The sequence below is a fragment of the Watersipora subatra genome, chromosome 4, assembly GCF_963576615.1.
Source record: "Watersipora subatra chromosome 4, tzWatSuba1.1, whole genome shotgun sequence".
Lineage (NCBI taxonomy): Eukaryota > Metazoa > Bryozoa > Gymnolaemata > Cheilostomatida > Watersiporidae > Watersipora > Watersipora subatra.
The window spans coordinates 59,381,797-59,396,507 of NC_088711.1; the positions used below are offsets into that span (position 1 = coordinate 59,381,797).

At 36.7% G+C, this 14,711-nt stretch overlaps 1 long non-coding RNA gene across 1 annotated transcript in view; it reads right to left on the bottom strand.

The window, feature by feature from the left end:
* Positions 1 to 10,192, bottom strand: part of LOC137392781 (uncharacterized) — a 37,145-nt gene extending 26,953 nt beyond the window's left edge. Inside the window, exons 1-3 of the long non-coding RNA XR_010978248.1 lie at positions 10,107 to 10,192; positions 2,218 to 2,451; positions 1,030 to 1,157 (exon numbers count right to left, since the gene is read on the bottom strand). This is a non-coding gene — a long non-coding RNA (uncharacterized lncRNA). The remainder of the gene's footprint in view (positions 1 to 1,029; positions 1,158 to 2,217; positions 2,452 to 10,106) is intronic.
* Positions 10,193 to 14,711: the final 4,519 nt, after the last annotated feature.

The window sequence follows — 14,711 nt, forward strand, 5'->3', positions numbered from 1 at the left end:
TAATTTACTGTAATGTATGTAATTCAACAACAATAAAGAAATATGTTTATTATAACTCTGAAATGCAAAATTAGAAGTAAAATGGCAAGCTACTGTGTACTATACACAGTATGAAAGTTGGTTGCGTTGAATGTAGAATGGTTTTGATAAGCGATTTTTAACAGAAAGCGGGTAGGAGCATTCACTCGTATAAAAATGTAGCAAAATAAAAAATGTTCTCGTCATGAAGGAGCGTTGTAGTTTAGCCTTAGCTTGTACGTAAGTTGTAAAGAATTTCGGCTAACGTTTTAAATAATGAACCCTTCGGTGACTAGACATAAAACATAGGCTGATAAACGGTGTACCACAATTTCGTACCTGTAAATCGGTCTACGCCTCAAACGGTCTACGTTTATTACAAAAACCTTCGAATAAATTCGATTACAAGTAAACAGCACCATAGACTGGTAAAATGAACACGGTTTTCTCATGAAATACGCACTACTAAATAGTTCTACAATCGGTCGCACGGCTTTATTGGCATTTCAATTTTCGGTCTTAACTTTTATTAAACCGAGCTTTTCAAGCTTTTTGTGGCAATTTTCGTTCAAATAAATCTGTCTATTTGTGTATAATCCGATCAGATGGGTAAGTTTAAAGATAATACCGATAATTTACAAAGACTTGGTAACATATTTAAATAGGTTTAAATGTGTTCTGTATCGTTATGATATTTTAACAACTTTACATTCCCATGCTTAAATTTCTTGATGAAATTTCTAGCCAAGGGTTCGTCTCATTGTTGATGAATAATTTTCGTAAGTTGTGTGCACATGCATTTATCATAAAAACTCCCACACATCGCTCCGCTCGTTTGCTCGTGGGACTATTTTATCTTAAAGTTCAAAGGAGTTCATCAATAAGTCTTAATAAAATGAATAATGTAGACCTTGAAGTAAACAATTCATCACTAGTAACAATAAAACAAAACTCAAGTGTTAGAGTGGTGATATACAGTTGTTTAATCTATTTATCTTTATGCTGACTCACTGTTCATCCTGAGAACTGTCTTCATCATCAGAAGGTCGTATTGGAGGTATGTTATGAGGTGGTGCAGGAAGGCATATATTCAGATGATAACCTTTTAGAGGTGGTGGCAATGATAAACGGCTTGAAGGCTGTTTAAAGGTAAAATAATTTTAGAAAAAAACTAATATAGCAAGGCTTATTACAGCACATCTTGTATTGTATGATATAAGAACTTAAAGATACATACTAATATTATTCTGTTACAACTAACACAGGATATATAATAAATAATGAATTTAATTATCTACTCAAAACCTTCTTCTCCGTGATTTAAAAATTCAAGTAACAGCTTTTTACAGCTTTACAAATAGTCTCTTCTAGTTGTTCTCTCCCTTTCCTTCTCCTCCCCCTCTCCTCCTCCTCTCCCTTCTTCTCCCTTCCCTTCTTCCTCTTCCTCCCCTCCCCTCTCCTCCCCTTCCCTCTTCTTCTCCTTCTCTTCCTCTCCCTTCCTCTCCCCCTCCCTTTCTTCCTCTCTCTCCTCCTCCCCTTCTCCTCCTTCTCCTTCCTCTCCTTTTCCTCCCTCTCCTTCTCTCCCTCCTCCCACTCCCCCTCATCCTCCTCTCCCCCTCTCTCTTTTCTTCCCTCTCTCCCTCTCTCTCCTCCTCTCTCCCTCTCTTCCTTCTTTTTTTCTTTCCCTTTCTCTCCCTCCCTCTCTCTCTCTTCCTCCCTCTCTCTATCTCTCTCTCTCACTCTCTTGTCTCTCCCTTTCTTTCTCTCTTCTCTGTTTTTCTCTCTCCCTTTTTCTCCCTCACTCTCTCTCCCCCTCTCTCTGTTGTTATAAAGAGCATGAGCGGAATCAATCTTGGAACAGAAACTTTATGAACTTTAACAATACAGGTTTTCACATAGTAAACAAATATATTTAATAAAATTGCTATTGCTTTATATGAATCCGATTGTCTATGATTTTTAAACTATAAACATCACATTAAATAATTAAGCCTTTTAACTGCTTTTCTAAATTATTTTGCAATGGTTTTATTTATAGACCAAATTTTCAACTGTTAATAAAATCAATACTGATGGTGGTTGAACATAGTTTTTGTACTTTAAGGCAGCCATAGAATTGATGTTTTGCTAGGAAGCATAATATATACAGGTCTGTAAAACAATAACTAATATGTTTAGAATGTTTCTATAATTTCTTACTGGTATTCTTTGTTTTCTATTAGGTCTTGAAAAATGTGAGAGGCCTCGTGATATCCCAAAGTTTACGCAGCCTGGAGTTCTCTCCCCATCATCATCCTAGTGATCGTCTTTGATGCAGCTTGTGCTGGTACCCATTTCACTGTTTTTAAATTTTTCTCTTAGTGTTTGTGCATTCACTTTTCAACCAAGACCCTTGAGTTTGAATCATTTAATTTTTAACTATCCAAAAGTGAGCTGAAATAGAAAAAATTGGTTATCACGCTGCTGAATTGAAGTAAGTTGTATAAAAGGAGTTATTTACACCAACCATGGTCTCTAGAGCCACATTCAATATTCTTATTTAAATTTCGGTTCTGCTATTACAATTTATAGGTCATGAATATTTGAATACCTATTAGAAATTTGGTTGCTCATGTTTTATATTACAGAAATTGGTTGAAATGAGTTGCTGAATTAGCAAAAAATACCAAAAGCTTGTTATCTGTTATTATACAAACTAGAATGTCAAATAGTCATTTCTATCTGAGGCTGAGGTCTTGTTTGACTGGAAACGGGCTCCCCTCTGGCTGATCCGCTAAGTAGACAATTGACTCAAAGTTCTGTTCCTTATTCATGTCTTGGTGCTGCAGCACTTATTCATATGGTACATCTTGCCATGTACACAAACATATAAAAATAGTATAGAGCTGCAGCATGTGCTGCTGGTTTTTTCTATTGCCAGTCTATTACTGCCACACCAGTCATTCCCGTCTTTTCAGACAGCCGCCTCCCCTTATATTTTCCGGACCGAAAGGTTGTTTGATCGTACACTTAATCACTTTCTTGGGCCAATGTTGAACTGCTGGCAGAATATGCAGCCAAGGTAGTTTAATCCTTGGTGCCTTGGCTGTAGGTGCCCTGTGGGTGAGAGAAGATTCGGTCTTTTGGCCGACTGAGCTCTTTAGGTAGTTATTCAGAAAGCCTCTATAGTGGCAGAAGTTAGCCTCCTGATGTAAAGACAGAAATTAACTAACATACTGATGTTAATCGACAGGCCTGGCTAGTAACAGGTTAGCTAGAGGTGACTAGTAATTCTTTCTACCCTAGACTAAGTCAGAGTGCGTGTTTGCTATACGGTGTAATCTTATCGGTCTCTAAAAGCTCTCCTAGCTCGCTTTAAAAAGTCATTGGGCCTCCAATAACCCTTACAGTAGGATTCGGAGAGAAGCTTGAAGGTTTGCAGAATCTCCCTCCTTATCTCCTATCTTCAACTGTTTTGAGGTACCTCTTTTTTCATCAGCAACAGCTTGATACAAAATTGCCACCAGTCTATAATCTGTAGCCTGTTTTCTTGCCAGTTTGTTGTTCTGACGGGTGCCACTGGCTGCTAACCGCGTGGTAAATGTAGTTGTCCTGGAGCTAGTTGGCCAAACAATTTTTATTGAGCTGTCGTTGGTACCCTTGCTCAGTTCTACTTTTTTATGACGAAATATACTTCAGCGCGACTGACCAAAAACTGTTTTGGATTCAACTGTGCGGGCCTTGAAAAGCTACCATCTGAGCATGAGGTCAATCTCACTTTAATGCAGTCGGCTGGTTCTTTTGTAGTTTAGCTATCACCATTTGGCCCTTGTTAGTCCTCCTTAGCCTGCTACTTTCGTGTTCACCTTTCATCTCTCAATGCAATCAGTTTGCCCTGAGGATAGTTTGTTAAGGTCTGTCTGCTTAGCCTATGTCTATTCCAGTACTTCTAGATGGACCAGCGCTATAGTAAGTACCAAAACTTATTTAGTGCTTTAGCCATTGAACCACATATTTGGCAGGCTCCTTTCTGCAATATAACCACCAGAGAAAAAACTGTGTGATCCATCCAGCAATTCATGCCCATTTAAGTATGGCCTGAATGGCGTTACGACTTGCATTACTGTCTGCAACTCTCTGTGTGCCATAGTAGCTTTTTTTCTGTTGGTGTCAGAGTCTTGCAGTAGTAAGCAATCACCATCTTCTTGCTTTTTTCCATCGGGAACAGTGCCACCCATGCTGTGTTCACATGCGTCAGGATCTAGGATATGCCACCTTTGGGAATTCAACTATTTTAGGACAAGCTTGGTGGTGATACTGTCTTTAAGGCACTCAAAGATTGCATGTTTTTAGATCACTTCAAAGGTTTTTTTTCTTTGGCTGTCAGCTTATGCAGTGTTCACGCTATTGTTGTGAACTGCTGGTAGTACCCAAAAGTTACCAATAAAACTTGTTGATATTCAGTTCTCTAAAGCACAGGCTACAATTTTACCATTTCTACCTTGGCTGGGTCAGTAAAAACTCCATCTTTGCTGCTAATGGGCTGAGGTGTTAAATTTTATGTTGAAACAGCTCACACATGGGTGGCTTCAACTTAAGTTTAGCTAATTGTAGTTGCTGTAAGACTTCCGTGAAATGACACAGGTGCATATCAAAGTTTGGATCAATAGCGGTGATATCGTCCAGATACAACAAGAGGGTGCGCTAATGGAGTCTGTACAGCAAATGGTCCATTAACCTCTAGAAATTAACCAGGTATAAAGTCAATTGAAATGGAAAGACCTCACTCTTCCAAGGTCCCGAGAAATTGGCAAAAAGTGAACTTTACTTGTGCGACGGCATCTTGAGACACTTGCCAGTATCTGCTGACCAGGTCAAGCGTACTAAAACCAGCTGCCATCAATCTAAGAAAGAGTATGTATTCTGCTCAGTGACAACATTTAGATACTGGTAGTTGATGCAAAATCACCATTCTTCTTGTTTTCCCAACTAGCACCACTAGTGAACTCTAATCCTTTTTGTCCAGCTTGAAAAGGTTTTTTGTAAGAGGTCTTGCAACTGTTTTTCCATCTCTGTCTTTGCCTCTTTTTCTGGTCCAAGCCGGTAAAATGGCTGGTAAATCAACTGAGCACCTTTTTCAACTGTGAGGTAATGTTCAACCTAAGAAGCACGCCTCATGTTTCCGTCATTCACGCTAAAGACAATATTGTAATGGGTCAGTAGGGCAGTTAAACTTTTGGCACAAACTGGCTCTTGATGATTGGGTTGAGCAGTAAAGAATACAGCTTTCAAACGTATGTGTGATGCTGTTGCTTCTTTTCTTCCTTTCTCCTTCTAGAGCTCCTCATCATCCACTTTCTAATTTAATTTACCATTCTCTGTATGTACTTATAGTCAAGCTAGACCTAAAGTATAGCAGTTGCCCTGCAAGGTTGTGACATCCACAAACACCAAGCTATCTGAATTCAGGCCACTTACAGTGATAACCAGATACAAATCATCAACACAGCTTTCTATTTGTCTGAAACAACTGTGGTCCTAGATAATGATTCAGCAACAGATGGCCATTTCTATTTGGATTGGTATCTTTGGTATCTCCCATTTCACTCAGAATTTGGTTGGCAGCAAAAAACCTGTTGATTCGTAAAGGTCAGTGGCTTTCCTTCTATGCACCACTGGCTTCTCCAACTCTAAAGTGTACTGGCTAGTAATCAGGACCAGCATTCCTAAATTGGTGTTTTTGCTAATCTGGTTTATCACAAAGGCTTCATTAGTCTTTGTTTCCTTGAGCTCAAGAACAGCTGGGTCAGATTTCTCTAAATTGCTTTTTGAGCTGAATTGGACTTGACTAATCCAGAAGCTGGTGCTCGCCTATCTTGATAGTTGAGGATTTTTGGTCTGGTTGGGTCCTGCTCTGACCCTTCCGTAAGCGATGCGACATTAATGTCCCTCGGAGTTTTGAGCATAGAGACATTTATGTCCTTTGGGAAATCCCAAAAGACGTTATTCGTCAGACGTTTTGTTATTGGCTACTTTTGTTCAGTTCATCAAATATTCTTTTAGCTTTACATGTATATTATTAAACTGAATCTTATTGTGTTTGATATAATAGTCAGTCAAACCTAACAAAAAACTAAGTTTTTTTCGTTACCACTACAGGCGATCAACTACCACCGAAACATCTTCTATCGCAAACTTCTACTACGCCTAAAACTACTATCGAAACGAAACAATGGCAAGTCAAACAAAATGACCGCGTCAAAAAACTGCTACTAGAACCAACTACGAGAAATATATTGTTGATTATGTGGTTGAAACTGATGAATCTTGTTCCAGTGGAAGCGATATTGATGCCAATGATTTCGATGTAGAGACAGAAGCCGGTAGCGATAATGATGAATCTGAATGTGCCGACGGTCATGATTCACGACGACGGTGAGGTTATGCAAAAGTGACTGCTTCAAGAAATATTACATGTAGTGACTTCTATGTGTGTGAGTTGCATGTATTTTAAATTTCATGTAGTTATTCTTGTAAATAAAAAAGTTATGACGTTTTATGTATCCCTATGTCCAAATTGTTAGTTGTTTTGTAAATATATTCACTCTGTACAGAAGGTTTAATTAATTAATATACTTGCGAAAGGGTTAAGGTAGGCTTCTGGCTTGGTCTTTCAGTTATGTACCATGTTGGTGAAGCTGAAAAGAAAGGGCTGGATCTGTTTGTAATGGGATATGAGACCAATTGTTGGGTGAAGCTTTGTAGCTTGGTTAAAGCTGACTACATCCAAAAGCTGATCATAATGCTGGATGGTCACATGGGTATTTTCTACATGAGTACCTTTTCTTCTGTCGTTTTACAGTAGATCCATCTGTTGGTTTTTCATTCGCCGCAGGTCATTTTGTCAGTTTTCTGGAAAATGGAGCCTTTGCGCAACTAACAGGTGGTGCTACTGTTGTGTCTTCCTCTATCTCTCTTTTCTATCTGTGACTTATTCGATCACAAGGATATGTGAAGACACCCATTTGGTGCTGCTTAAAAACAGGGCTGAGATTAAATCTTCCTACAGGCTGATAACAGTTTCATGTAACTACAGAACCATTTTCCACCTTAGCCTGCCACTGTCCCTCTTTTTTCAGGTAACTCATCAGTTGGTACTTCAATGGCCCTAGGCCATGCTGCCAGTTTTCTTGAAAAAAAAGTTTTAAGGGAACTTGGAGCTAGAGCTATTGATGCGGCTTCTTATTGCTTTCTTAGATTAGCTTTTTCTTGTTTCGGGTATTTCTCCTGAGGGCTCTTTTTCTCACAACTTCAGCACAATGGCTGCGTTTTATCTTTGAGAGAACCAAGTCAGTCCAAGAAGCTGTTGAGATTTTGTGCCAACTGCTACGCTAAGCGGGCAAGTCAGCCAAATGCATTCTGTCATCAGGCTTTGAAGAAATGGCGGTCTTTGTCACATTTACTTGGCTAAGCAGCATCTCATCGACAGCTCTGAAGGGGTGCTGGTTGGCTGATGTTCTCCTGCCTTTAATTGTTGTTTGGCGAGTTGCAGAGCATTTTCAATTTACATGTTAGTCCTGTGCGTGTTGGGCAGGTCTCTGTATGCAATAAAAACTAGCAGCTCTACATCCATGGCATGTTTCTGTAGAGTCATTCGATCATTTTATTCATATGAGTTGATTTAGCTCTGAGCTTTTCTGGGTGACAGACTGGATTGAACTAGCAGTTTCAGTGGCACTGGATCATTCACAATCCTTTATCGCATCCTTCAAAGCCTCCCTCATGAGTAGCATGGTGGTTCATTCAGTCCATCAGCTTGCATCCGCCACCTTTTAAAACTACAGTGGGTAATGAAGTACATGGCAACTCTAATCCCAGTGTGCCATAATTCCTTAACTCGATGCATCCATATATGGCCATCAAAATTACTTCTTTCAACGCTTTGACCAACTGGTCTGTGTCTAGTTCTATGCTCCAAGCATGTATGTTAGTCAAGCCAGGTGGTTTTTTACTTTATACTCGCGGTTTTTATGAGTACGAAGGTGCCACTTCAAAGGTAACAAGTGCCCCTTTTTTGACCCTCTCCCTAGTTACATACTTCAATTTTTAAGGAAAGACTTACTCGGATATTGAACTGCCACTTTTAAGGTAGGCTGTGCTTGCACCTCAGACCTTGCTGCCATTTTTGCGGCAAGATTTACGCGGCCACTCTGTTGCCTTTTTCAAAACAGGCAACGCTTCTGCCGTATTCTCGGATTTATGCTGCAATGTTTTAGGCCGACCGGACTTGGTTTGTCCTGGGTTTCTTCTAATCTGCCACTTTCAAAACTTTATTAGGATGCTCTTTCATTAATGAATTTTGTGTAAATCCAGGAATTGATTGATTCCACTGCTGCCACCAGTGCAAAAAAAGCCTGAAAAACTCTTTCACCAATCCTAATCAGCTACAGAGTGATAGTTCAGTATAGATATCCATGCATGCATTGGTATGTAAGCATATGCACCGAAGCACATATAATGACATGATGCTGTTGTGTGCTTTTTGTCCCTTTATATGGGGCTCTTTGATAAGCTCTGCCACTTTTTATCGGGTCCTTTGTTGTTATCTTGACCAAGTTAAGCCCAATTGAGCCATGAAGTGAAAGCAAGCAGAGCGGGACTAAGCCGAGTCAATAGGCCAGCTTAAACACAGTGCTGGTTGGCTACCAACACGACATCATGAAGTACATTTCACTTTATGTGAAGTGTGTACCTGTACTAGCTAATGAAAATAATTATACACTTGTATAAATTATATCAAAAAAGTAAAATATTTTAGTTGTTTTTACGTTGATTCTTTACAATTATGAAAATGTCAGTTAACTTTGAGGGTATTGTACAACATGGTAGATTGGTTTGTAGACCCGGCTTGTCTAAAAACAAAGAACTGAATGAATTTAACTATTGATCATATGTTGTGAAGACTTGTGATATTAAAAACAGAAAGGTTTACCTGCGTTATTTACTACATTTTATAAGCATGTTCCTTTGCATACAGAAGTGGTCTTAAATAGATCATTCCTTCTATAAACTCTGAAGAAGACTGACTGTTTAGTGAATAATTGAAGAACTTCTGTTATCAAAATTATCTGCATGAACCATAAACATCTGCTCTACAATGATTACATTTACAGATTCTTCTACAGATATAAGTATCTATATTTAACATACAATGCAGTTGCATCTGTCGCAAAGACTCAAAACTACTTGTCATCTTTTGATTGATGAATGGTTTTAATCAACCCCAACAAGAAAATTCTCAGGCTTGGTGAAGCATGTCTCTAATAGTTTTATATTTTCAAGTGAAAGCAACACATACTTTAGTTTAAAGTCACTATGGTTAGTTTGTTCTACTAAAGCTTTTGTGAAACTCAGAAATCTTAAGACAAGCTTATTATAAAATGAAAGACAAAGTTCATGAGCGTACATAACATAAAAGCGGCTTCTTAGTTGCTTAATGAGATAATAGTATATTAGAAGTTGTGCTAGGTACCACCTACATGCGGTGCGTGTTTAATTGTGGTTACATAGATGTCTTAACTTTACATCTTACACTCATTTTATCCAGCTTTTCTTTTTAGGAGCTTAAATATCGGAAGTTATGAATAGTTTTGGATTAGTTGCTGTAGCTGGGCATTTCTTTTAAAATTGTACACTCTGGTTTTAATTAACTGCTTCTTTCTATACACAAGTCTGTAAACTATATAACTCCTCTGTCCCACATTATGTGGAAGTTTGCCACCACCTCAATGTCTATAATAGGTGCAGATGGCAGCTGTGGCCATTACACAGTACAATATAAACTAGGGAAAGTGACATTGACAGTGCTTACTATCTGTAAAAAGCTTCTTTCCCATCTCATCACTTTACTCTATAGCTTTAGTACATGACTTCTCAATTTCTTTATAAGGATGAGTATACAGCATCAGTGTTTAATCTTCAGGTTACAACAGGCTGAGGTGGAACAGAGTCCACCATTAACCGTATAATTGATCACCTAAAGCAGAGTGTGAAGTACTAGTATTTACAGTTTAGTGCAGCTGGTTGACTATATGTAAAATGTTTCTTACCAATATTTCCACTGTCTTTTAATTATGACCTATTTTGAAATGATGAAGCCTTGTATTTACTGAAGCATTACTAAGTAGCCCTAACAACTGTATAACTCAGTAGGAAGCATCAGTTTGAAATTCGTTGGTGCGTGCATAAAAGCTCGAAAGTTTTGATTGGCTAGAAAGCCTATGAAATGTGTCTCAATGGATGGTAGTTACATTTTTAGGAATTTTGATTTGTTTCCCCTTGACACCAGTGCTATAATAACAAAGATACAACATTTTTGGCAGCAGATAAGTAAAACAAGTTATACAAAAGCTTAGAAATAACAGAAAGTATTTATATGAATTCATATGATCATGCATTTCACTAACCCAACCCTCGCCCTAAAAGTTGTTCATTGGCTAGTAGAGTTTTTCTCCATCTAGGAATAAAAGTAAAGGTTCTCAACTTTAATGGCCATCAGATCAAAAAGCTACAATTGTCTAACAGAACCTGAACATGATCTGAGATACACTGTGATAAGTTGGTGCCAAGAATAGAGCAGAATGTGCAAAAGAAACAGTTGCATCTAACGCATTAAAATATGTTTATTTTTTATTTTATTTTGACAATTAGTGTGATATTACACAAAAGAGGCTGGTGATAAGCAATATGAAAACATTGAAAAATAATGGCATTATAGTTTACAGGTGCATTTCTTAAATACTGAAAATGGAGTACAACACTTTACCTGTATATTTTCTCGCTTTCATGATATACATGGTACTATACAGGCTATACAGGGTATACAGGTTTACTTACATGTATAATTAATAGTTTTTTATAATAAAAATAAACAGGCATATTTGAATGTAAGTTATATTTGTCTGAGATACATATAATCTAGAGCTTTGTGTTGCATCATATAGCAGCTAATAAACGATAAAAAGGAGAGAGAGAGGGGAAAGAGAGAAAGGGAGAGAGAGAGAAAAAGAGAAAGAGAGACAAAGAGAAAGAGGGAAAGAGAGAGAGAAAGAGAGAGAGAGAGAAGGAAAATATGAGGAAAAGCTATGGAGAAAATGAGGGAGAGAGGGAAAGAGTGAGGGAAAGACTGAGGACGAGAAATAGAAAGAGAGAAAAAGAGAGAGAGGGGGAGAAAGCGAGGGAGAGACAGAGGGATATAGTATGGGAGAGAGGGAGAGAAAGGGAGAGAGAGATAGATGGAGAAAGCGAAGAAGAAAAGGAGGGAGAGAGCAAGGGAGAAAGAGGGAAAGGTACATATTTATTTACTAAGCTTGTATACTTTCTTCTCTCCTTTCTATTCTCTCTGTCCCTCTAATCGTTCTTGCAACCAATGATTTATTGTCTTTATTTGCTGTAATGTGCACCGAAACAGACAGAGCCTTTCCTCTCTAAAAGAATTTCAACGTTACCTAAATGACTCAATAAAATAATATCAAGTTAAGGTAAAAAAATGAACATATAATAATGTAAAGACAAAGAATAAACAAAGTAATAATACAGACTTACACTCGGTCAATGTTTTAGATTACAACTATGTAATAGAGAGTTGGACTCTAAATCACTATTGATAGTGTTAGCAGCAATAAACTGCTATCATTATCAATAGTGCTTAGAAAATACATACATGTACATGTACTTGGGTATACAGACTAAAGGTATACAAAACGGTGCATACTATTTTCCAAGTACTTGTATACTTTAACTGGTAAAAGCACGTCATAAATACATACTCAATGGTTGTTGTGCATAACAAGTAAAAAGCATGAACACTGCATGAAATCAATAATAAACTCCCTTGTTTATGGGTCACATATACATGCATCGCTCTAGAATTTAATCCAAAAAGATAGTTAATCACCAATAATGCAAAGCTGCTCTGAGAGTTTTGCACAGTGTCAATAGCATATTCATTAAGTATTTTGCAGATTTATGTCATAAAATCTACATGTACATATACTTGATAAAATAAGTTTTAAACTGATGCAACAGCCTGCATTTATTCATATAAAGACAAACTTAACCGTAGCTAGTCAAAAAAAACAAAACAATTTACATGACTAAAGTGGTACTTACTCTAGCTGTTAGTTGTCCACCTTATTATGCTCTGGAGGCTGGGATACTCTGAAAATGAGAACACTATGAACATTTATAAGTGATAATAATAGGAAATTTTATGTCTTTCACACAGTATTTTGTGACCTGATTTAAAACACAAAGATCAAAGTTTAATGGGTGTACCAGAACTCATGCTCAATGTGTCATTAAAAAACTTAGGTATTTTTATAAAGTAAAGTAAAAGTGTTTATACACTTTGTTAGACTGGGGCTATTCAAACTTTTTAAACAATGGCAAGATAAAACATGTCAACCTACGTGTTGCTATGCTCAGTACCCTTCTCTTCAGTCATTCTCACACCAGGCATTTCTGAAGATTCCATACTTAAAGCTGCAGGATGGTTATTAAGTGAAGGGTGACCAATATTCACTCCTTGACTACTATCATATAGACTTGAGTGAAGCCTACAATATTAATAGAAATGTTTTTAAAAGGTTCAGCAACTATGAGATCTTTTTCATTATTCACAAGAAAACAGACAAACAAACTATCATTCTCAGAAGATTATGAAATATAAATCTAAAAGTTAGAGGCAGCTCTCAAGGTAAGAGCAAACCATATGATAGTCATCACTTCATTAGTAGCTGTCTAGTCTAAAAGAATCTCCTCTATCCTTATGAGTCTAGTTTCGCTTTTTCTCTCAAGGTAAAAAGTCTATAGAACAAGTATTTGCTTTAGTTGACATATCAGTTTCAGCAGCAGAATGTAGATCCAAACCTGTTTCAGTTGAAAACTCAGGAAACATGTTGCTAAGATGAAATTTTTGTTGAGAAATACCTCTATATTATTTTAATAAGATAACTTTCTAGAGATAATGGTTGAGAAACTAAATAAAAAAATACTGTAATTGTGACACGAATGTTAAGATATACAGTAATACATATAGAACAAGTAGACGTGACATTAATCACATGGAGTGAGGGTTACCAAAGTTAATTTCAGTTCTGACGATTTTTGTATAGCAAAAAGTGGTAGAAAATGTGAGCGACTCAACTAATCTGTGTAACTATTTGGAAAGCTTGTTAATTTAATAGCAGATGGTAGCAAACTGAATAAACTTAAATTTTAAAAACTTAATAAAATTATGTTGAATAAAAACTACATGAATGCAGAAATTTTGACAAATTTTGCATATTTATTAAGTTTTTAGATGTTCTTTCACTGACTGCTGACCCTGATGCTCATCTAGATCATTATTATTATGGTGTATTGGTAGGAAGTTGGTGGATGACACAGATGGAGCAATAGCAGCATCAGCTTTTTATCTTTCCTGATCATTACTAGGTACTGTTGTGTCAGACCGTAGCTGCTCATAGATTCTGTGAACATATGATTATACCATGAAATTTCAAAAGATTCATCAATAAACCATAATAGAGCAAACGGAGTACACCTTGATATAAAAACTTTATCAATAGAAACAATAAACAATAAAAAACTTAAGGGTTACAATTGTATTCTACAGTTGTGTAATTTTATCATTTTTATTCTGACTCACTGTTCGTCTTGAGAACTGTCTTCGTCATGATAAGGTCGTTCTGGAGGTATGTGACAAGGTGGTGCAGGTGAACATATGTTTGGTTTATTAACTTCACGAGGTGTTGGAGTTGCTAAACTCTGAGCCTGTTTAAAAACAAGATCGAGTTAAAAACACCCAATAGAAGAGTGTTATGAGAAGACAAATCCTGTATGTCATAAAACAAGAACTTCAACATACATTCAACTATTATTATTATAAAATTACCACTGCTTTTATAATAAATGAAGAATGGATTATTTACATTTTCATAAAATATATTTTTCTCATGAGAATCTCAAAAGTCAAAAACCAGCTTTTTTCAGCTTTGTTGATAGCCTGTTGCAGATGTTCTGTTATTAACATTAAGCGGTTTAAGAGCTGGCTGTCTGTTATTATAGGAAACATGAGTAGATTGAATAATGTAACATAATCATTATCAATTTTAAAAGTATTGGCTTTTCTATAGTAATTATAATAAATAATTAGATTTGAAAATTACCAACTTTTTATATGAATCAGATGGTTTAGGATTTTAAACTAATAATTATAATTTTGAAATTACAATTAATTTAGCCTTTTAACAGCCTTTTAACAGCTTGTTTTAAGATTTTTTGCTAAAGTTCTATTTATAAACAAAAGTCTTTGGATTTCAATAAAATTAATACTGATGATGGTTGAAGATAGTTTTTATACTTTAGGGCAGCCACTGAATAGGTGGTTTATTATGACACCTAATATATACAGCTTTGTATAAAAAGGTAACACATGTATATCTATAATATTTCTATAATTTCTCACTGAATAAAATAGATTTCTACATTCTTCATCGCTTGTAAAGTTATCAAATAGTTGACGTATTGGAGGTGTTACATGGCTTAAGTTGCTTAGAGATCTTGGGGACATTGAAAAGACGAGATGACTTGAAGCGCTCTTTCCATCATTCTGAACTGGAGATTTCGGGGGACTCACAAGGCTTGGAAGG